The 20,492-nt window shown below is 42.5% G+C and overlaps 1 protein-coding gene across 6 annotated transcripts in view; it reads left to right on the forward strand.

The window, feature by feature from the left end:
- Positions 1-20,492, forward strand: part of lrrc3b (leucine rich repeat containing 3B) — a 54,703-nt gene that overhangs the window by 25,294 nt on the left and 8,917 nt on the right. For 2 of the 6 annotated variants that reach the window (XM_063069481.1, XM_063069478.1), the window contains exon 2: positions 4,060-4,201. The exons of 2 other annotated variants lie outside the window; for them this stretch is intronic. The gene's annotated coding sequence lies outside the window, so the exon portion shown is untranslated. Of the gene's footprint in view, positions 1-775; positions 825-3,785; positions 3,847-4,059; positions 4,202-20,492 lie in introns of those variants that run through there. 2 more of the 6 variants (XM_063069480.1, XM_063069483.1) reach the window with 2 other exon arrangements.

Consider the following 20,492-nt stretch of genomic DNA (forward strand, 5'->3'; position numbering starts at 1 on the left):
GAGTTCCTCCAGCATTGTGTGTGTGTTGCTCGGATTTCCAGCATCTGCAGATTTTCTCTTGTTGGATGCCAGGGGATTGAAGGATTGCGTATTTCTTTCTCCAACGACTATTAATGAACCGTTTTTATTTTTAGCTTCCTGGTCACCATGACTCAAATAAATTCCTCTTAAGTTCCAGTTTGAACGAGTTTTTGCATCAGCAGTCTGGGTTGAGATTATAAGACATAAGAGCAGAATGAGACCTTTTGGCCTATCGAGTCTACTTCACCATTCCACCGTGGCTGTTTTTTTTTATCCATCTCAATCCCATTCTCCTTCCATCTCCCTGAAACCTTTGATGCCCTTTCTAATCAAGAATCTATCAAACTGTGCTTTAAAAATACCCAATGTCTTGGCTTCCAGGGCTGTCTGTGGCAATGAATTCCACAGATTCACCACTCTCTGGCTAAAGAAATTCCTCCTCATCTCTGGTCTAAAGGAATGCCCTTGTATCCTCTGGTCCTAGACTCTCCCACATTGGAAACATGCTCACTACGTCTGCTCTGTCTAGGTCTTTCAATATTTGATAGGTTTCAATGAGATCCCCCACCCCCCATTCTCTAGTGAGTACAGGCCCAGAGCCATCAAATGCTGGGCATTAGTTCAGTAATTTTTAGAAAGTCTGTCACACATATATTCTTTATGTCTGCAGTTTCTATTTCTGACCATTTTTTATAGATTGGGAAGCATAGCAGACATCACCTTCCACACTGGATGCAAAATTTAGGATCCAGTACAGAGACGCTGTCTGGGAGTTGCTGGAAACCATTCAAGTAGGAACAAAGGTGAAGCATTAGCGAGTTGAGAATGGAGAAAAGTCTTGGTGCTCTGATTCTTGGGGCCAATGTGTTACAAGAAATGACTGTATGTTGAAAATCTGGTTGAAAGGTGCCCTAACAACAACCTCTCACCCAATGTCAGCAAAAACAAAGAGTTACTTATTGACTACATGAGTAAGAAGCTGGAGGTCATGAGCCAGTCCACATTGGGGAATTCCTTGGTATTGCCATGTCAGAGAATCTTTCCTGGAGCTAGCACGTAAGTGGCATCACAAAGAAAGCATGACAGCGTCTCTACTTTCTTAGAAGTTTGCATTGATTCAGCATGTCACCCTAAACTTTGACAAACATGCACAGTGGAGATTATCCTGACCAATGCCTAGGAATAGAAAAGTCTACAAAAAGTGGTGGATACAGCCCAGTCTATCACAGGCAAATCCCTCTCCACCTCTAAGTACATTTACAAGGAGTTCCGCCACAAGAAAGCAGCATCCGTCATCAGGACCTTGACTTATCAAGAACCTATCAACGTTCATTTTAAATATACTCAATGACTTGGCTTCCACAGCTACCCATGGCAATGAATTCCAGGCCATGCTCTCCTCTCCTCTCACTACTACCATTGAGCAGGAGTCTTCAGGAGCCTTAAATCCCATACCACGATGTTCAGAAACAGTTAGTATCCCTCAACCATCAGGCTCCTGAACCAATGTGAATAACTCAACACTGTACTGATTCCACAACCTACAGACTCACTTTCAAGGACTCTTCAATTCATATTCTCAGTGTTATGACTTTGCTGTTTATTTACTTCTTTAGAAAACATAGAAAATAGGTGCAAATGGGTTCTTTAGAAAATAGGTTCTTTACTTATTATTGGCACAATATATTGATACTTATTTTGCATTAACTCCTGTCAGGCTTCCAGCCAGGTCCAGGTGTTGATTTCAACCAATATTTCAATGACAAACTCCGTTATCTCCGTCAGGGACGATACCTGGGTATGTCCAGTCTGGTGGTATATATACTTAACTCCTGTCTGTCCCACTTGATTGGTTAGTCTTCAACCAATCAGGTTTCTGCTCTCCCACCTTGTTTGAAATGATATTCCAGTTCTTACTTGGAGCGAGACCTTTGTCTTTATTGAAATTCTTATTCTCTGGTCTTATTTCAATGGCATCCTTCACCAGGCGGTACTACTTTGAATTTAACTCTCTTTTTCTGGATGATATTGCATTTCTTTTCATGGACAAAGCAATGATTTGCACCTCTTAATAAACACAAGAGATTCTGCAGATGCAGGAAACCCTAATGAACCTCAAGGTAGTATAAGATGGCATATAGACCACAATACATGGGAGTCGAGTCGGGCCATTCGGCCCATTGAGTCTGCTCAGCCATTCCACCTCGACCCCAGTCTCCTGCCTCCCCCCCTAACCTTTGATGATGTCCTGACTAATCAAGAATCCGTAAGCTTCCATTTTAAATATTCTCGATTACTTGGCCTCCATAGCTGTCCTTGCCGAAGAATTCCAAAGATTCACCACCCTCTTGTTGAAGAAATTTCTCCTCGTCACTGTCCTAAGCCGTCTCTATTTCCTGAGGAGACTGAGGTCCTTTAATATCTGCCGGACGATGTTGAGGATGTTCTATGAGTCTGTGGTGGCCAGTGCGATCATGTTTGCTGTTGTGTGCTGGGGCAGCAGGCTGAGGGTAGCAGACACCAACAGAATCAACAAACTCATTCGTAAGGCCAGTGATGTTGTGGGGATGGAACTGGACTCTCTGACGGTGATGTCTGAAAAGAGGATGCTGTCCAAGTTGCACGCCATCTTGGACAATGTCTCCCATCCACTACATAATGTACTGGGTGGGTACAGGAGTACATTCAGCCAGAGACTCATTCCTCTGAGATGCAACACTGAGCGTCATAGGAAGTCATTCCTGCCTGTGGCCATCAAACTTTACAACTCCTCCCTTGGAGGGTCAGACACCCTGAGCCAATAGGCTGGTCCTGGACTTATTTCCTGGCATAATTTACATATTACTATTTAACTATTTATAGTTTTATTACTACTTAGTATTTATGGTGCAACTGTAATGAAAACCAATTTCCCCAGGATCAATAAAGTATGACTATGACTATGCCTAAAGGGTCACCTTTCCACTCTGATGCCATGCTCTCTGGCTGTAGACGCAGGAAACATCCTCTGCACATCCGCTCTCTCCAGGCCTTTCAATATTTGATAGGTTTTAATCAGATCCTCCCTCATTCTTCTAAACTCCAGCACGTACAGGCCCCAGAGCCATCAGACCTACATCAGGGATATTAAACCCAAATCTGATTCTGGTCACCTGATCGGACAGCAGGGGAATGTAACATTCGTCAGCAGTTGGGGATGGAACTTGCGTTTCAGAAGAGCTAAGTCAGTGGAATCACCTGTGAGCGTAGAGTGGTTTCTTTGCCATCAACGATTGGCATGGGAGCCGGGGGGGGGGGCCGGTTTTGGTGGGGGTCAGGTCCCAACAGAAGAACAGAAAATGCACCAGGGTTACAGATATAGGCAGCAGCTGCACGCACAGCTGGAGGACAGACAGTGGCTGTAACCACAACAGGACAACAAATAGTGTCCGTAGTCACCCAAGGAGCAAATTTAGCAGCGGCAGCTGCCCCAGAGGACAGATTGCTATTTATTCTAATGAAGAAGAGAAGCATTAAAAATGGGAAACTGACCAAGGCAGTGAATTAGCTCTTGAGTGGAGGTCTGAAAGACATTAGTGCTCAACATCCAAGTTTCTGGAAAAATAAAATTATAACGCTGTGTCCAAGAAACTGCTCGGGATTTAGTCTTCAGCAGGCAAGAATTACTTGGCAGCTTTCCAGTGCAATTTTCTGCATTAGCTTGAATATGCTTTGTAAATGCATTGTACTGGAATTGTATTTTATTCCTTGTCACCAACAATCAGTCATCCGAGCAATCATCAATTTTGAAGGAGATAATGGTTCCCCGTATTAACTTTGAGAAAGGTGAGTGAGATGATTTTTAATTTTATTTGAGCTGATCTTTTGAATTTATATGGCTTTGTTATTATCAGTATTGCTTCCAATTGACATCTAACATGCAATACGGCTTTTAATGTTAACGGGATATTTCCTGCAGAATTAGTTAGTTATTCTTCTCCGCTCCTTGTAGCTCATTCTTGCTGTTTCTTTAGCATTTTGCCTGTTTTTTTTTACGAGGCCAAGTTGCTAGCTCAACCCAGCGCGGATGGATAGAGTGCAAGGAACTGGCTGGATTCGAACCCGGGGCCACTCGCCTTGAAGTCCATTGCTGATGCTACTACACCACCGGCCGGCTAATTTTCTGCAGAGAGTGGGGAATGTAAGATACACTTCATTATTTTGGATCTTCTTGCGATCCAAACTCGACCCACAAATTATGAGTTCTTCGGAAGTCATGAATGAGGCATAAAATTTGTTGCTCACTTTTATTAAGTGTTACAAGAATGGAAAATGATCAAGAGAGAGCTGAGAGAACAAAGAAAAGACAACGGAAGAAGTAATTGCAGCCATCTCTTACTCAGATGAGAGATAACACAAATTCCAGTGATAACAATTAACCTGTAAAATAGGCGTAAACATCTGCTACCGAAAACTAAGTTTCTAGAAGAATACAGAATCAGCTGTGCCGTAATTACTGGAAAACTGACCATATCAAGTTCAATTTTAATTGTCATTCATGTACACCCATGAATATAGCCAAACGAAATAACGCTCCTCTGGAGTCAAGGTACAAAACACAGTACCAACAGTCACACACAGCACAAGGCACATGTAGCACATATAAGACAGCATTTGAAGCCAGTAGAAACAAGTGATATGCTATACGTATATGTATATCGAACACTGGAGGGCAACACCGATGGGAGTGACCAGCCTCCAATCCAGCAGGGACACCTCCTCCAGTGTCTCCTCTCCTAGAATGCTACAACAGGCAAGCCCGCAGCTTGAGGCCTCAGCCTCGCTACAACTGAGGCCACGCAACTCGCCCGCCATCTGTCTCGCTAATAAACCAATCTTTACCAAGATACACTGTTTATTTTTCAAATGGCATAAATTTCCGGCGGACTTAGGGAATGTCACCAACCCTGGGCAACCCAATTTTAGCCCGTGGCAGCATTTATAAGGACTTTTATCAAGAACAACATCTCAAGAAGGCAGAAATATGCCAGAATTCTTAACATAGGAACTTGAGGCTAATTTAGGGGATGGGGTTCATGTCTTCAAGATGTTCTAGATCAGCAGTCCTCAACCACCGGGCCGCAAAGCATGTGCTACCGGGCTGCGAGGAAACGATATGAGTCAGCTGCACCTTTCCTCATTCCCTGTCATGCACTGTTGAACTTGAACATAGGGTTGCCAACTGTCCCGTATATTGGGCTAAATTGGTTTGTCCCATACGGGACCTCCCTTGTCCTGTATTTCCCCCGCTAAGGTAAAGCGTTCCTATGAAACCTTTTGTGCTGAAATGGCGTAAAGCGAAGAAGCAATTACCACTAATTTATATGGAAAAAAATTTCTGAGTGATCCCAGACCCAAAAAATAACCTACCAAATCATACCAAATAACGCATAAAACTGAAAATAAATAACACTAACATATAGTAAAAGCAAGAATGATATGATAAATACACAGCCTATATAAAGTAGAAATAATGTATGTACAGTATAGTTGGGAAGATGAAGGCAAAACCGATTTGTGGGAAAAAATCGGCGCGTACGCGCATGCGCACCCAGGTGCCCGCACAAGGCTTCCTGGGGTAAAGTGTCCCAGGATTTGACTGCTACTTTTGTCCCTTATTTGGGAGTGAGAAAGTTGGCAACCCTAACTGTAAAAGACATGTTGAGGTGAGTTTAACCCTACTTGAACACCCCCCTCCACCCCCAGTTGGCCAGTCCGCAAGAATATTGTTAGTATTAAACCGGTCCGCGGTGCAAAAAAGGTTGGAGACCCCTGTTCTAGAGTACTGTATAGGTAATTAAGTGTTGTTCAAGTCGTGGCTTTGTTGTAATGTAATACAGGTTAATGAAGAAGGAGCCATTTAATTGCTAATCAATGGAAAATGTAGTTTAGCTTTCAAGAAACAGGTACCCAATAAGGATTACTATTTTTATTTTATTAAGAGATCCAATGCAGAACAGGGCCTTCTGGCACCACCCAGCCCCCCACCTATTTAACCCTAGCCTGATCACAGGACAATTTACAATGACCAATTAACCAGTAACCGGAATATCTTTGGATTGTGGGAGGAAACCAGAGCACCCGGAGGAAACCCATGCATTCATGGGGAAGACATACAAACTTCAAAGTTCAAAGTTTTTTCAGAAGTTCAAAGTAAATTTATTATCAAAGTACATGTATGTGACCACATACAGCCCTGAGATTCATTTTCTTGCAGGCATACTTATAAAATCAATGAAAGACCGCACCAACTGGGCGTACAACCACTGTGTAAAAGACAATAAACTGCACAAATACAAAAAAATAGAAAGAACAATAATAAATAAATAAATAAGTCATGAAGAGTCCTTGAAAGAGAATCCATAGGTTGTGGGAAAAAGAAATAAAAATAAATTTGCAATAAATATTGGGAGCTTCTTACAGACGGCACCAGAATTGAACTATAAACTCCAATGCCCTGACCTGTAATAGTGTCAGAGATAGAAATTTATCTGAGGGCAAAGAGACACTAAATTTGGTTCACTGCTCAATGTGCCACCATCTCTTCGGATGGGGGCTTGGTGTTTGAAGACATTATCACACAAGGCGTTGATCAGTGGTGAATCAGAACACAAGGACAAGGACTCCCTTCAACCTGTGGCAAGATCTGGGACTGAGGCCAATCCACAAGGGCTCTGGAAAAGAAAGGGTACAATAATGGAGGAAATGTTGGGTTGGGGTGAGAGCCAAACACTAATGTACAGGGAGCTGGTTGATGGTGTCTAGGAGCTGGGGATGATAGGGGAATGGATAGTTAGAACTTAAAACTGTGGAAAAGTGGTAAACTGGAGGCCTTTTCTTGGCGAACTGGATGATTTTCTTGGTGAACTGGAGGCCTAATGCTGACTCTACACACTCAGCATTACAAGGATGTAATGGTGAAGCTTGATAAGGCATTGGTCAGACAACATCTGGAGTATTATGAGCAGTTTTGGACCCCATATCTAAAAAGGATGGGTTGATATTGGAGGCCCAAAGGAGATTTATGAGATTGCTGGAATGAAAAGATTAAGGTATGAGGAGTACTTGATGGCTCTGGACCTGTACTCACGTTTAAACCTACTGAATATTGAAAGGCCTAGATAAAGTGGATGTGGAGAGGATATTTCCTATAGCAGAGTAGTCTAAGACCAGATGGCATAGGCTCAGAATACAGAGTTGAGGAGGGAGGATTTCTTTAGCCGGAGGGTGGTGAATCTGTGGAAGTTATTGCCACAGATGGCTATGGAGATCAAATCTCTGGGTATGTTTAAAGTGGAGGTTGATGGGCTCTTGATTTGTAAAAGCGTTAAAGGTTATGGGGAGTAGGGATGAGAATAAGGTTGAGAGGGAAAATAAATCAGCCATGATAGAATGGTGGAGCAGACTCAATGGGCTGAATGGTCTCTTGAATTGGGCCATGTTGGATGGAAGTGAGGACCCTTCAGGTATGCAGAGAAAGGAGATTGGGATGTTGGTGCCAAGGTGTCAAGAAATTGAGTGAAAAACATGTCCTGATGAAGTGACCCTGCCCGAAACATGGACTATTTATTTCTCTCTATTGATGCTGCCTGATCTCTGAGATCCTCCGGCGTGTGCGTCACTCTGGATTTCCGGCACCTGCGGAATTTCTTGTGTCTCTGGTGCGCTTTCAGGTGTTGATGCCTGGGGATCAGGTGTCGGGGCGGCTGGAAGAGAATTGTAGCTTGTGTCCTTCGGGAGGGGAAGTGGGTCGAGGTAAATACTCTGGGATATTTGTGAAGGTGATGTTGCAGGTAAAGGTTGAAGACGACCTCAAAGCATCTGAGCTAAAATCAACGTCAAAGTAAATTTATTATCAAAGTATGTGTATGTTACCATATAATACTTCGAGATTAATTTTCTTGCAGGCATTTATAGGAAAATAAAGAAATAGCATTTCTGAAAATCCAGTTGTAAACAAACTCTGACAAACAGCAATTTACAAAATAAATAATACTGAGAACATGAGTTGCAGAGACATTAAAGAGAGTCTGTATGTTGTGGAATCAGTTCAGCATTGTGGTGAGTGAAGATATCCATGCCAGTTCAGGAACCTGATGATTGAAGAGTAATAACTGTTCCCGAAACTGGTGATGTGAGACCTGAGGCTCCTGTACCTCCGGGCTGATGATAGCAGTGAGAAGCAGCATGGCCTGGATGATGAGGGTCCTTGATAATGGATGCTGCTTTCTCCCAGCAGTGCTCCTTGTAACTGTGCTCAATGCTGGGGAGGGCTTTGCCTGTGATGGACTGGGCTATATGCACCACTTTCTGTGGGCATTTCTATTCCCAGGCATTGGTGTTTTCATAGCAGGATGTGACGCAGCCAGTTGGGATACTCTCCACTGTGCATCTGTAGAAGTTTGTCAAAGTGTTCGATGGCTTGCTGAATCTGTGCAAACTTCAAAGAAAGTCAAGGTGCTGTTGTGCCTTCTATGTGATATCTCTTATGCACTGGTCCCAAAACAGATCCTCTGATCTGGTAATGTCAAGGGATTTAAAATTACTGACCCTCGCCACCTCCTAATGAGGACTGGTTCATGGACCTTCTGTTGCCACCCACTTCAACTCTTTTTCCCACTCCCATTCGGATATGTCCATACGTGGCCTCCTCTACTGCCATGAGGAGGCTAAACTCAGGTTGGAGGAGCAACACCTCATATACCGTCTAGGTAGTCTCCAGCCCCTTGGTATGAACACTGAATTCTCCAACTTCTGGTAATTCCCTCCCCCTCCCTTCCCCTATCCCTATGTCACTCTGCCCCCTCCCCCAGCTGCCTATCACCTCCCTCATGGTTCCGCCTCCTTCTACTACCCATTGTGTTTTCCCCTATTCCTTCTTCACCTTTCCTGCCTATCACCTCCCCCACCCCTTTATCTTTCCCTTCACTGGTTTTTCACCTGGAACCTACCAGCCTTCTCCTTCCCACCCTCCCCCCCACCTTCCTTATAGGGCCTCTGCCCCTTCCCCCTGCAGTCCTGACGAAGGGTTCCGGCCCGAAACGTTGACTGATGTTTTCCACGGATGCTGCCTGACCTGCTGAGTTCCTCCAGCGTGTTGTGAGGGTCGACAATCAGCTCTTTTGTTTTAGCTGATGTTGAGTGAGAGGTTGTCACTGTGGCACCACTCACCCAGATTTTCAATCTTCCTCCTATATGCTGATTCGTCACCACCTTGGATTTGACCAACAACAGTGGTGTCATCAGCAAACCTAAGTATAGCATTGGAGGTGTGCTTAGCCCCACAGTCGTGAATAGATTCTGGGATTAAACACACAACCTTGGTGCACCTGTGCTGGTGGTGAATGTGACCTGAAGGGCAAAGAAAATTCTAGAAGAAAAGAGAGAGGAAATGTGCAACAGAGAAGTGTTTTCAGTTCTATTGATGCTAGTTGTGTGAAGCAATAAGGATATTAAAAGCTTTGGAAAGAGGATGTGAAACTGCTAATGAGCTTAAGGTGGTAAATACTTGGAATGATTACGTCCTTAAACTATTCACAGAGGAGACGGTGGCATCATACCCTTCTGCCGGAAAAGGACAGAGTCATCATTCACAAGTTGAGAATAAGTGTGAGTACGAATGGCTTTGAAGTTCCGGACAAGCTGAGAGATCTTAAAATAAAGCTCCCAGGATTAAACAGCATTCACCCCAGAGCACTGAGAACAACCAGTGACCGGAGCTGAGAGGTGTTGACAGCCATTGAGTAATCTCCAGGGGGTGCCATTATAAAAATCTATTTGTTTTCCATCCACCTTTGTAAAATAATGTATTGACTTGTACAAAGCTGCTAGCAGATTTGGATTCGGTGAAATGGCCACCTGTGCTGAGAGGCCTAGACAAGGATGGTGAGGACCCAGGTGCTGGAGTATCCAAGACTAGAATCGAGACATGATTTCGAGACTGAGATGAGAACATGGATCTTGACCAGATGCTAGACGAGAATCTAAACGAGATAGAAACCCAAAAACACAACTGCAGACTGAATAAAAGTAGAGCTGATGATTGAGCACCGAACCTCAGATCAGGAGCACTTTAAATACTAATATCCTGGTGCAAAACATGGCGGGCTTGAATCTTTAAGGGGTCCGTGCCAGCTGTAACCGTACACAGGAAAATCTGAGCATCTAAACCCCGGAAGCTGGTGTGGTAAGTTGCATACCGTAACACCTAAGTCAATTGATAATTTGTACCAGGAATTCCAAAAGACATTTTGTTAATGTTCCACAAAAAAGATTGATCATTGAAGCTGAACAGTTGGGAGTTCAGGGGATCACTCCAGCTGAATATGTGGCATGAAGGATAGAAAATGCTCAGATTTGTCTGTGGCTCCCATAGTATGACCTTTTTCATGCCTTGGTTAATGGAATTCCTGGTTCTAGTTCACTTGATGTTTTGTAGCTAATATTTTTGTTTTCAAAACTTCAGTTCCCATTAAAGACAACAAAGTTCAAAGTAGATTTATGATCAAAATACTACCCTGAAGTTTATTTTCCTGCAAGTATTTGCAGGAAAATAAAGAAATCTGATGGAATTTATGAAAACTATACATAAAAAAAGCTGACAAACAACCAATGTGCAAAAGACAAACTGTGCAAATACAAAATAATAATAATAGTAATAATTCAAGATTCAAAATTCAAAACTGTTTAATGTAATTTCCAGTATGCAATTGTAAAGGAGAATGAGATAATTGTTGCTCTGGATCTGATTCAGTCCAAGCAAACACAATAAGATAAAGTACACAATAATAAAAACACATATAAATATTAATCCATAAGATAACTTCTAAAGTAGGGGTTCCGGTTCCCAACTTTTTTTATGCCATGGAGCCTTAAGGGGTCCGTTTTTTCCCAGATTGGAACCCCTGTTCCTACGTTAAATGGAAATGAGGGATAACTTTACTCTGCATCTAACCTTTCCAAATCTGAGTTTAGAGTATTTTGATGCAGATAATTTTAAAAAAATGAAATGCATGACTGTGTTGATCACCATTGACCACATCTCCAAAGAGCAGTGACGCAAGAAAGCCACATCCAACGTCAAAGTACCTCCACCACCCAGACCATGCTCTCTTCTCACTGCTGCCATCAGGAAGGAGGTACAGGAGCCTCAGGCCCCACACCACCAAGTTCAGGAACAGTTATTACCTGACACCCATCAGGCTCCTGAACCAGTGTGGATAACTTAAATCACCACAACATTGAGCTCATTCCACAACCTACAGACTCATTTTCAGGGACTCTAAAACTCATGCTCTAAATATTACTTATACTTTTATTTGCATAATTTGTCTTCTTTTGCACACTGGTTGTTTGTCAGTTTTGATTATGTATAGTTTTTTTCATAAATTCTGTTGCATTTCCTTTTTATTTATCAATGCCTGCAAGGAAATGTACCTCAGGGTTGTATATGGTGACATATGTGTACTTTGATAATAAAGTTACTTTGACTTTGACTTTGAAATCATTGATCATTCCAATCCTTGCACTTTTGGTCTGCCATCTGAACTTAATGGAAATGGTTTATCTGATTGATTCAGCCTTCAAAAACTTGCACCTGAAATTCAATTGGTGACATCAGATACCACCAGGTTCAGGAACAGTTCAACCATTAGTCTCTGGAACCAGAGAGGATAACTTCACTCATCCCACAAACTATGGACTCACTTTCATGGACTTTTCATCTCATATTCGTCTCAGACTTGATGGGCCGAATGGCCTACTTCTGGTCCTATACCTTTTGGTCTCATGGTCATATTCTCAATATTTATTTCTCATTTATTGTTAGTATTTGTTGTTTCTGTATTTGCTCAGCTTGTTATCTCTTGTACACTGGTTGTTTGTCCTGTTGGCTGTGGTCATTCATTGATTCTATTGTGTTTCTTGTACTTTCTGTGAATGCCCACAAGAAAATGAATATCATGGTTGTATATAGTGACATATATGTACTTTGATAATAAATTTACTCTAAACTTTTGAACTTTTGAATCCATGGCTATCCCACGTGATGAAGTGTTGTTGCAGTACTTAGTGTTTGTTTCAGTGGAGGACCCACAGTACAGATGGTCTTGACATTGTAATGGGCTTTTATTTAATGAAGTACTGTTATAATTAATTTGAATGACCACCTATTTTCCGCTGTCTTAGAGATAGGCATTGAGATGTAGTGCCTTGCTGTGAAGCAGCAAGCTGTGTGATTCATTAGAGATAGTACATGACAGAACTAATGATAGAACGTTTTTTTAGATAATGTGCTGTCTGTCAGAATTGGAGCTCCCGTTTATTTTTTTAAGGATCATACGGATGGCTTTTGATGACGGTGTAGGAAGTTAGAGGTCAGGTGACAGGTAGGGACAGGGAAGAGGGGAGCAAGAGAACAGAGAGAACAAATGGAGTAAGTGGAAGAAGTTGGAAATTGGAGCACTCCTATGCTGGAGATCGGTGAGCTCTAAAGATGGTGGTCCGACAACTGAGGTCTGTGGGCCCCTAGGAATGAGGGCCTGATATTCTTTGGTCAGTGATTGCTGGGGCCAGAGATCCGTAGTCAGCAAATCGCAAGAGTAGAGTCCCAAGGTTAGTCAGCAGGTCCTGAGGTCAGAGGCCTCTGATTGGCGAGTCTAGAGGTGGAACCCTCAAGGTCAGCAAGTCTGGAGGTCAGAGGCCTGACATCTGCGAGTCCGGAGGTCCGGAGCCATGGCCAGGAGGTCAAAGGCTCAGTGGCGGCCTGTCCGGGGGTTGGAGGCCGTCTGTGTGTGTGGATGGGGGGGTGGGAAAGAAGTTGTTCTGCTGTTGCTGCTTGTTGTATGTTGGCGTCATGTTGTTCTGCCAAGCATTGTGGGTAAGGCATGCTGGTGCTGAAGTTGTGGCAATACTTGCAGGCCGCCCCCGCCATGTCCTCAGATTGTGCTGGTGGTTGACACAACTGGCACACTTCACTGTATGTTTCAATGTACATGTGATTAATAAATAAATCTTATGTAATCTAATAAAGATGCCCAAGCCATAATCTGACCTAAAGAATAGCAGCATTTCACATTGTATGTATTTTGATGTAGATATTGCAAATAAAGTTGAACAGAGGAAGGTACCTTGAAGAGGACCACAACCATGCCATGGTTTGGAGGCTGGTGTGCCTCAGTGATACAGAGAGCTATGCTGGCTGGAGTCAGGGCCTTATAAGACCATAAGTTATAGGAGCAGAATTAGGCCATTTGGCTCATGGAGTCTGCTCCACCATTTCATCATGGCTGATCCATTTCCCTCTGGGACCCAATCTCCAGCCTCTCCCCCATATCCCTTCATGCCCTGACTAATCAAGAACCTGTCAACCTACTCCCTTAAGTACGCCCTGTGACTGGGTCTCCACAGCTGCCTGTTGCAACAAGTTCCACAGACGCACCACTCTCTGGCAAAAGAAATTCCTTCTCATCTCCGTTCTAAACGGACATCCCCCTATTCTGAGGCTGTGTCCTCTAATCTTAGACTCCCCCACCATAGGAAACGTCTTCTTCACATCCACTATATCAAGCCCTTTCAACATTCGATAGGTTTCAATGAGATCGTCCCCCTTATTCTTCTGAATTTCAGTAACTACAGGCCTCAGAGCCATCAAACCCTCTGCATATGATAAGCCTTTCAATCTTGGAATTATACTTTGGCTCTTGGTAGGGTCATCATCGTCATCATCATCATCATCAGGTGCCGTACCCAGTCTGAGCTTTGACTGCCATGGCCCACACACTCCTGTTTCGGGTCAAGTGGATCAATTCATTGGTATTCATTTCCAGTTCCCTGGCTGCTGTCTCCATCATCATTTGTCTTTGTCTTCCTCTTGCTTTCTTCCCTTCAATCTTTCCCATAATTACCATGCATTCTAACTCCTCTTTCCTAATCACATGTCCAATGAAGTTACGTTGCCTTTTCATGATCTCATACATTATTTCTCTTTTTGTGTTTGCTCTGTTCATGACATCCTCGTTAGATATTCGTTTCGTCCATGATATTCTTTGCATCCTCCTCAAAAACCACATCTCTGCTGTTACAATTCGTTTCCTCATGTTACTAGATATTGTCCAAAATTCTTAACATAACTGGATAAACATAACATTTCAGTACTCCGAGGCAGGTTGTCATGCCTAGTTTAGTATTAGTCAGTATACTCTTCATTCTTGTAAAGGTGTCTTTTGCCATCCCTATTCTTCTTTTAATGTCCAAGTCGCACCTGCCATCTGATGTCACCCAGCTTCCTAAGTAGCAAAAGTTCTGTACTTGTTTTATGTCTTCCCCGGTTATTCTCAGCCTGCAGATAGGATTCTCCTTCTTTTTGGATATCACCATATATTCTGTCTTTTTGCAATTGATAGATAGACCCATTTTTGCACTTTCTTCAACAATTATATCAATTAAGTTTTGTAGTTCTTCCTCCGTGCTTTCAATTAACACAGTGTCATCCGCATATCTGAAATTATTGGTGTTTTCACCGCCAACTTTGATTCCCAAGATGTCTCTTATTTTTTGTAATATTGTCTCACTGTACACATTAAATAAATCAGGGGAGAAAACACACCCTTGTCTAACGCCTCTCTTGATTTTCATAAACTGACTCAATTCTCCATCTATTCTTACAGCGGCAGTTTGTTCCCAGTACAGATTTCTGATTAGGCGGAGGTCTTTTGAACCTAGATCTAGAGTTTCCTGTAATATTTCAAATAACTTATTGTGCTTCACTTTATCAAATGCCTTTGTGCAGTCGATAAAACAAACAAATCTTTTTGCACTTGAATAACTTGTTCTGATAGTATCCTTAACATCAATATCGCGTTTCTTGTACCTTTGTCTTTCACAAAACCACATTGTTCTTTGCCTATTTCAGCTTGTATCTTACTTTTAGCTCTTGTCATCAAAATTCTTAGAAGTATCATGGTGATATGACTCATTAAACTTATGGTCCTATGTAATTCACATTCTATTGCCCCAGGTTTCTTAGGAAGAGTGATAAATACTGATTTTTTCATCTCTTCAGGTATTATTTCAGTCTCATAAATGTCATTGATTAAATCAGTAAGCTTTTCAATTCCATAATCTTCAAGGGTGATAATTTGTTCTATTACTAATTCATCAGGACCTGCTGCCTTTCCTTTCTTCATCTTATTTATTGCATTACGAACTTCAGATTTTAAAATACTTGGACCTTCAATGTTTTTCTTAATTTCTGTTTTTTCGCCTTGATTGTCTTCAAACAATTCCTGAATATACTCAGTCCATCTGTTCATAATCTCATCTTTTTCCATGATAATGGTACCGTCCTTTGCTTTCAAACATCCACCTGAAGAGCAGAGGAACGTTTTACCAGTGATATTCTTGATTTGTTGATGTAACCTTTTTGGATCAGTAACAAGGATTCTTTCTATTTGCTCACATTCCTGGTTTAACCATTCTTCTTTTGCTTTTTGACATAATCTTTTAACTTTTTTATCTAAGGACTTACATTCTATAGGATTTGCTTTCTTCCGTCTCCTTTCTTCCATTAGATTTTTCATTTCATCTGTCATCCATTTATTCTTTGTGCTTTTTTCTTTTTTAGGAATCACCGACTTTGCTGATTCTACCAAGGCATCCTTTAGAGAGTTAAATTTCATTTCTACATGATTGCTATCATCTTCAACAGACTCTATTTCTAGACTTTGAAATCTATTTCTTACTTCAATTGTAAATTTTTGTCTTAAGTTTTCTTCTTTAATTAATTGCAAGTAGTCAAGGGATTGTTCAGGTTTTTGCTTCTTTAGTTTTTTAAGTTTTACTTTTACATGACACACTATTGGGTTATGGTCACTATTACAGTCTGCACCTGGATATGTTTTGCATTGAGTCACTGAGTTTCTAAATCTATGGTTTATAGTAATAAAGTCAATTTGATTTCTGGTGTTATCACCTGGACTTTTTCAGGCCCACAAGCGTCTTGAATGGTTTTTAAAGTAGGTATTCATAATGACCTGATTATTCATCTTGCACCATTCTACCCATTTCTCACCTCGTTCATTTCTTTCCCCAGTCCAAATTTTCCTATGGTATTTCCATCAGCACCTTGTCCTACTTTAGCATTGATTCTGGTCAGCAGGGGATCCCCGACCGTCATCAAGCTACTGCTCATAAAATTCATGTAACACAAAAGAAAATTATTGCCACTTGGATTGTAAGAACCCTATATCAAGCAGGAAGGTTGAACAATGTGATAAATGAAATGGAAAGACTAAAGATTAACTTCATGGGAATTAGCGAAGTTCGTTGGACAGGTGCTGGAACATGTCGGATTAGAAATAAAACACTAGTTTATTCTTGTGGAACATCCCACACTAATGGAGTAGGAATTCTTATGGATGAAAACATGGCAAGAAGTGTTTTAGGACATTGGACAATATCAGAAAGAGTGCTCCTTGTTAGATTCAGAGGACAACCGTTTGATTTAGCAATTATACAGGTAAATGCACCAACAACAGATGGAACAAATGAGGATATAGATAAATTCTATGAAGAGCTTGGTAGGGTCACCCATACCAAACGTGGAGGCCAGACTAAAAGTGGTCCACAGGGCCTCCAGGTTTGGGGGTTCAGCTCAGGGCTAACAGCTCTGACTGGTGAAACAGAACTGTTACAGAAACAGCAATGAAGAATCTGTGTGTGGCAATATAAGGCCAAGGACGGACAGAGATGGAGGAGTTGTAACAGGCAGTAAGTAAGAGGAACGTAAACATGTTATTAATCTTATTGGCCAAAAAGGATGTCAATTGTACTGTTGTGTAGTTAATATTTGAGTAATCTTGTATATATATTGGTTGATTAAGCATTTTTGTTCTTATAAAGAATTCATTACGGGTTATATGTATAAATACCTGAACTGCATGTGTCATCACACCGCCGCCTGATATGTGCGTGTCTTGCTTCAAGTAAGTGTGATGTTAGACTCATATTTCAGACTCCCATGTCTTCCTTTGAATTAGTTTAATGTTTTGAAGTTACAAAACATAACAAACCTTACCATAAACCCTTAAATAAGGTCCTAGAGAAGGGCTTCCCAGCCCGGGGTTGACAGACTCCTCGGTTAATGGTAGGGGTCCATGATGTAAAAGGGGTTGGGAACCCCTGCCCTAGAGAATGCCTTGGATACATTACAAGCACAATATAAACTTCCTTGTATTGAATCATTTGACAGGTGTCTGTCCCTATCACTCCATGGCCTCCTCTGCTACCACGATGAGGCCAAACTCAGGTTGGAGGAGCAAAACCTCAAATTCCAACTGGGCACCCTCCAACCTGTTGGCATGAATATTGATTTCTCTAACTTCCAGTAATTACTCCGTCCTCCCTCCTTACTCCTTCCTCTCACCCGCTCAGCTATTCCTGAGTAAGAACCAGTTTACTAACCAGTTCACAAAATGGCAGCCTCCATTCCTGCAACCACGTGGCAAGGACAGAGACATTTACTTTGTCTGCTTCAGCTGCCTTACCTCATTCCTGTTCACTGGCAGAATTTTGTTCTTTTTGGCCAACAGTATGGCCACGGGGCAAGAGTCAATAATGTTGATATTTAATCGTAAAAGCTGAACTTTGAATTGTGTCTTTGGACCATAGTACAACTAAGGACAGCTTGGGAGAGTGCCATTGCAGATTGACTGCTACTTCAACAACAATCTATCACTTTTAGTTAACGTAAATATTTCCAAATGGTTTAAGAGATTCTCTTTAACAGCTCAGCATGTTGGCCAATTAGCATGCTTCCCCATACTTTGGCATGAGTTAGAGTTGACAGTTGCTCATGCCAGCAGACATTTTAATCTTGGCACGAAAATGCTGAGTGAACTTTGTGTAAAGGCCCTCAGGGAAAATATCAACTCTGACACGGTCACACCCATCCCACTGAGTGGTCATGGTAGTGCAGGGGCTGGATATATGGCAGCACCTCAATTAAAGAGGACTGTATTGACGTAAGGAATAAGGTGTTCTGATTTCGGAAAATAAAAGAAAAATAATTTTAAATAGCCATGAGTAGAAAAGCAGCATCTTTACTTACAAGAGCAGCATGGTAACACAGCAGTTTGCACATTGCTTTACAGCACCAACGGTAAGATCGGGGTTCAATTCCCACCACTGTCTGTAAGAAGTTAGTATATTCTTCCGATGATCGTGTGGGTTTCCTCCAGGTGCTTCGATTTCTTCCATTATTCCAGACTTACTGGTTAGGGTTAGTGAGTGTGTTCATTTGAACAGCTTTCACCCTGCCCTTAAATTCAGTTCATCCATTTCTGACACCTCCCTCCCCTTTCTTGCCATAGAGGGAGTACAAAGAAGGTTCACCAGATTGATTCCTGGGATGACAGGACTTTCATATGATGAAAGACTGGATCGACTAGGCTTGTACTCGTTGGAATTTAGAAGATTGAAGGGGGATCTTATTGAAACGTATAAAATTCTAAAGGGATTGGACAGGCTAGATGCAGGAAGATTGTTCCTGATGTTGGGGAAGTCCAGAATGAGGGGTCACAGTTTAAGGATAAAGGGGAAGCCTTTTTAGGACTGAGATGAGGAAAAACTTCTTCACACAGAGAGAGGTGAATCTGTGGAATTCTCTGCCACAGGAAACAGTTGAGGCCAGTTCATTGGCTATATTTAAGAGGGAGTTAGATATGGCCCTTGTGGCTAAAGGGATCAGGGGGTATGGAGAGAAGGCAGGTACAGGGTTCTGAGTTGGATGATCAGCCATGATCGTACTGAATGTCGGTGCAGGCTCGAAGGGCCGAATGGCCTACCCTGCACCTGTTTTCTATGTTTCTATGTTTCTCGATCGCTCTCTGTTTCCATCTCTGGAGACAAACTGTTGACCAACATCTTTTATAGGCTATCGATTCTCACAGCTATCTTGACGAGACCTCTTCCCAACCTATCTCCTGTAAAAATGCTGTTCTCTTTTCTCACTTCCTTCATCTCCACAGCATCTGTTCCCAGGATGAGGTTTTCCTTTCCAGGACATCAGAGATGTTCTCCTTCTTCAAAGAATGTGGTTTTGCTACCCTCACCAGCATCTCCTCTGTTTCCCAGACATCCGCACTCACCTCATCTTCCTTCTGCCTTAGCAATTCGCCTACCGACACAACCGACAGATTGTGACAGACGACGCAATAGCCACTGCTCTACACGCCGTCCTTACACATCTGGAGAAGAAGGATGCTTATGTGAGAATGCTGTTCTTGGACTACAGTTCAGCATTCAACACCATAGTTCCATCCAGGCTCGACAAGAAGCTCAGAGACCTTGGCCTGACCCTGCCTTGTGCAGCTGGATCCTGGACTTCCTGTCAGATCGCCAGCAGGTTGTAAGAGTGGGCTCCCTCACCTCCACCCCTCTGACTCTCCATACAGGAGCCCCTCAGGGCTGCGTCCTGAGTCCCCTCCTTTACTCCCTGTATACCCATGACTGTGTCGCCACCCACCGCTCCAATCTGCTAATTAAATTTGCCGACGACATTACATAGATTGGCCTTATCTCAAACAATAACGAGGTGGCCTGCAGGGAAGAAGTCATCTCTCTGACACAGTGGTGTCAAGAAAACAACCTCTCCCTCAATGTTGCAAAAACAAAGGAGCTGGTTGTGGATTACAGGAGGAATGGAGATGGGCTAACCCTTATTAACATCAATGGATCTGGGGTTGAGAGGGTAAACAGCTTCAAGTTCCTCGGCATCCACATCACCGAGGACCTCATGTGGTCTGAACACATCAGCTGTATAGTGAAAAAGACACAACAGCGCCTCTTTCACCTCAGATAATTGAGAAGTTTGGTATGGGCCCCCAGATTCTAAGGACTTTCTACAGAGGCACAACTGAGAGCATCCTGACTGGCTGCATCACTGCCTGGTATGGGAACTATACTTCCCTCAATCGCAGGACTCTGCAGAGAGTGGTGCGGACAGCCCAGCGCATCTGTAGATGTGAACTTCCCATGATTCAGGACATTTACAAGGACAGGTGTGTAAAAAGGGCCCGTGGGATCATTGGGGACCCAAGTCATCCCAACCACAATCTATTCCGGCTGCTAACATCCGGGAAGCGGTACCGCAGCATAAAAGCCAGGACCAACAGACTCCAGGACAGCTTCTTCCACCAGGCCATCAGACTGATGAACTCACGCTGATTTGAGTGTACTCTATATTACATTGACTGTTCTATTTATTATAAATTACTATGATTGCACATTTAGATGGAGATGTAACATAAAGACTTTTACTCCCCATGTATGTGAAGGATGTAAGAAATAAAGTCAATTCAATTCAGTGATCGAGTTCCCCATGCCCTTAACTACCACCCCATTAGCTTTCACATCCAAAGCGACATTTTCCGTAA

Source organism: Mobula hypostoma, chromosome 17 (genome assembly GCF_963921235.1).
Source record: "Mobula hypostoma chromosome 17, sMobHyp1.1, whole genome shotgun sequence".
NCBI classification, from domain to species: Eukaryota; Metazoa; Chordata; class Chondrichthyes; order Myliobatiformes; family Myliobatidae; genus Mobula; species Mobula hypostoma.